Source organism: Corylus avellana, chromosome ca3 (genome assembly GCF_901000735.1).
Source record: "Corylus avellana chromosome ca3, CavTom2PMs-1.0".
Lineage (NCBI taxonomy): Eukaryota > Viridiplantae > Streptophyta > Magnoliopsida > Fagales > Betulaceae > Corylus > Corylus avellana.
Genome location: NC_081543.1, coordinates 21,633,583 through 21,637,644, shown reverse-complemented (window position 1 = coordinate 21,637,644; position 4,062 = coordinate 21,633,583). Strand labels below are relative to the sequence as shown.

Sequence of the window (4,062 nt, the reverse complement as noted above, 5' to 3'; positions counted from 1 at the left end):
ATTCTTATTGAAAGCCTTGCTCTGACACCATTTGATGCGAACCTCTAGTAACAAGATATGAGAAATGATAAATGGGGCGTTCGAGGAAGCTGTGACCTCTAATGACTACTTCAAATGAGTTTTGACCTCCAATAACACATTAAACTGTATTTTAAAATAATAATCAACTCCAACTTTTGCTCTCGATAGTTCCCTCTAAATAGAGAAACAATCGACTAATAATTACATAAAAGACCAATTCGGTCTTAACTTCTAGGACTAAGACTCCGACTCTAATATGAAAAGAATCTTGTAATTATGATCACATCACAAATCTTGTATCATTGATTTTTTTTTTTTTTTTTTTTTTTTTTTTTTTTTAAAAAAAAACAATAATTTATTCAAAAACTATTGGATATTGTCACATCAACGTTATAATAAGATACTGGATTTGTAATATTGCACCATATAGCGTTACGGGCTACATGGACTCCAAGCGGGATGCTTCTTTCATTCCTTTTGTTTTCCATAAAGTGACAGGATGCTTCTTTTGTACCACAAAACCCTTATCTTTACCATATTAGAATCTTTACAAAATCCTTCCCATGTTAGAGTTTCTCTCTAGTAACTGCCAAACATCTAACCAGAGAGAAGGAAACAGATCTTTTACATTAAAAAAAATAAATAAAATAAATAAAAATCCAAGTTTCAAGAAGACTTGTCATTCTAATTTCTAATCAATTCTTACTTCTCTGTTTTTCTTTGATCATCAACAAAATCCGTACAAGTCGAACACTATTTCTGCCATGCGGTCGTGGTGGTGGTGGTGGGTTGCAGAGGACCAGAAACACGATGGTTCAAGAGCAACTCTCACTGCTTTTGTCTCTATATTTGCAGTGTTCTGGTTCCTACGGGCAATCATGAAATCGACAAAAGTTGTCCCTCCCCTGCCACCAGGCCCCCGTGGCTTGCCACTAGTCGGCTACCTCCCCTTTCTAGGTACAGAGCTCCATAGGAAATTTGAGGAACTGGCAATTTCCTATGGCCCCATCTACAAGCTTTGGCTTGGGCAAAAATTGTGCGTAGTGGTTAGCTCACCATCGCTGGTGAAAGAGGTGGTTCGTGACCAGGACAGAGTGTTTGCCAACCGCGACCCGCCCATAGCCGGCCTGGCTGCCTCATATGGGGGAGGTGATATTGCGTTTGCACCATATGGGGATGATTGGAAGAAGTTGCGCAAGATATTTGTACGGGAGATGCTAAGTGGTGCAAATCTTGATGGCTCTCAAACTCTACTCAGAGAAGAGGTTAGAAAATCTATTAGAAATGTGTATGAGAAAAGTGGCAGCCCCATCGATCTTGGGGAATTGGCATTTTTGACTGTCATCAATTCCACGATTAACATGTTGTGGGGTGGAACGCTGCGAGGGGAGAAAGGGACTGCTGTTGGGGCTCAGTTTAAGAGTGTGTTGCGGAGCAAATGGTGCTGTTTGGGAAACCAAATGTTTCTGACTTTTTCCCTGTGCTTGCGAGGTTTGATTTGCAAGGGATTGAGAGGCAAGCAAATAGGAATTTCCTGTGGATTGAAAGCATTCTTGATTCTGTCATTGAAAAACGGATGAATATGGCTAAGGAAGAGAAAGAAGGGGTTGAAGAAATGAAGGACTTTTTGCAAATTCTCTTGGAGATAAGGGATCATCAAGTTGACGCTGCAAAATCAATAAGCATGAACCAACTCAAGGCTTTGCTTCTGGTATGTCCAATTTTCTACTTTGTGCTCCATCAAATGAGGAGTCCTACACAACTTTAACTAAATCCTGTAAGAATTCAATATATAATTAAATGCTAATTGACAATAAAAATTAGCAGCGGAATGAATAATTATATAAATACCTCTAGCCATGCTTTACTCAAGCTAATTGAAGAACAGCTTCATAGAAACAAATCTGGAAAATAAAAAAATATTGAGAGGTTCTTCTGACCTATGCCTACCAGTGAGTGCCAATTGATGGAATACACATGCTTTATTTATAGGTAGGTCAGGGACCCTCAATTAGAGCTGTTACCTTAATTATTCCTCCCATCAAGGAATAAAAATCAAATCAATACAGCTAATTGATTCCACAAAAATAAAATCTTTAATGAAATCAAATACTTGTTCTACAAGAATTAAATCAGTAATTTAATTCAGAATATTTGATTGGAATCAAATACTTGTTCCACAATAATTAAATCAGTAATTTAATTCAGAATATTTGATTTACACAATAAGCTTTAATTGGAATAAATTATTAAACACCGTAATTTTATAATTACAACAATATATGTGACATAAGGGACATACTTTAAATGGAATTTCTTACAAATCCAGCTTAATAGTTTATAGTACAATTTGGCTATTCTTTTTTATTTAATTTTATTATTGTTGTTGTTTTTGTTGTTATATGGTCTTGGTGTCCCTCGTGATCATATAAAACTAACTTTGTTTTAGTCATTCATCTCTTTTTCACTTAAATATATTTTATCGCCTATTAAAAAGTTTTAAGCTTTTTGAATGAGGGTTAACGTTTGTTACTTGCGGGTTCAATTGATGAGTTCCTTTACCATGTTTAATAGGACGTAGTGGTGGCTGGATCGGACACCACAACAACCATGGTGGAATGGGTGATGGCGGAGCTGCTGCAACATCCGGCGGCAATGAGAAAAGTGAATGAAGAATTAACAGAAATTGTGGGGGTGGATAGCTTAGTAGAAGACACCCATTTGCCCAAATTACACTATCTAGATGCTGTCATCAAAGAGGCTCTTCGTTTGCACCCAGCCCTCCCTTTCCTAGTACCCCGTTGTCCAGGCCAATCTAGCACCATTGGAGGGTACTGGGTACCCAAAGGAACTAGGGTATTCCTAAATGTTTGGGGTATACATAGGGACCCAAAGATTTGGAAAAATCCCTTGGAATTTCAACCGGAAAGGTTCCTGAGTGATCAAAGCAAACTGGATTACTCGGGAAACAATTTTAATTATTTTCCATTTGGATCCGGGAGAAGAATATGCGCAGGGATTCCACTAGCAGAAAGGTCTCTATTGTACGTGCTAGCTTCGTTTTTGCACTCGTATGAGTGGAAGTTGCCACAGGGCACCGAGCTGAATCTTGCAGACAAATTCGGTATTGTTACTAAGAAAGCAAATCCAACGCTTGCAATTCCGACACCAAGGTTGTCTAAATCTGAGCTCTACGCACAATAATATTGTAAGATGTTTTATTTGTGATGGGCGCTCCTGATGTTTTCGTTTGTATCCTCTTAGCATTATCTGTGTGTTTCAGTGGGTTTCCTACTGGAAAGATGTTGTATTCTTCTGTGTGGAATGAAAAATATTATTCATCCAAAAAAGAACAAAAAAATCTTTTAATTCTCCTACTTCTGTGGCCCTATTTCAGCCCCTTATTTTTTGTTTTCAGTCTTTTAATTTACTTTTACAGGAAGAAAAAAAAAACACAAACAAACAAACATCCCTCAATGTCGAATCCATCCAACCACATGTGGTGATTTATGCTAACGTTAAAACGGTTTTGAGGATGGAATAGAATATTTGGTTTTGGGACCGAGAGACTCTATTAACGTTTTTTGTTTTTTAATAGAAAAATGTTATACTTTTCAAAAATTTTCACTGTTTGATAGGACAAAAATACTTTTTATTATAACTAATTGGATATTCTCCTGTTCAAATAAAATGAAGAGGATCCTAAGTCTTATTTGTAGGGACGTGGTGTGCATTCATCACTTTCCATAAAAAATGGTTGACAAATATGACGTTTTTCTTTTAGACGTGTGCTTCATGCAAGATTGTGAGGGCTAGTTGTTCTATGGGCTGGATGGGCTGAGTCCCATACTTACTTTCCAATAGTCACCCGTTCCTTTGGATTACTTGTATATGCTTGTATATTGCAATGAAAATGAAGTGTTGGGCATGTGAATTTGGTGGGCTACGGGACCGGCCTTTGGTTCTGGTGGGTTGAGCCCTATACTTTAATCCTAATTATAAATCAAAATATTTAATGTTATGAATGCATTCATGCATTTG

At 37.3% G+C, this 4,062-nt stretch overlaps 1 pseudogene; it reads left to right on the top strand.

Moving 5' to 3' along the window:
- Positions 1–722: 722 nt before the first annotated feature.
- Positions 723–3,247, top strand: LOC132175982 (labd-13Z-ene-9,15,16-triol synthase, chloroplastic-like; annotated as a pseudogene).
- The last annotated feature ends 815 nt before the right edge of the window (positions 3,248–4,062 follow it).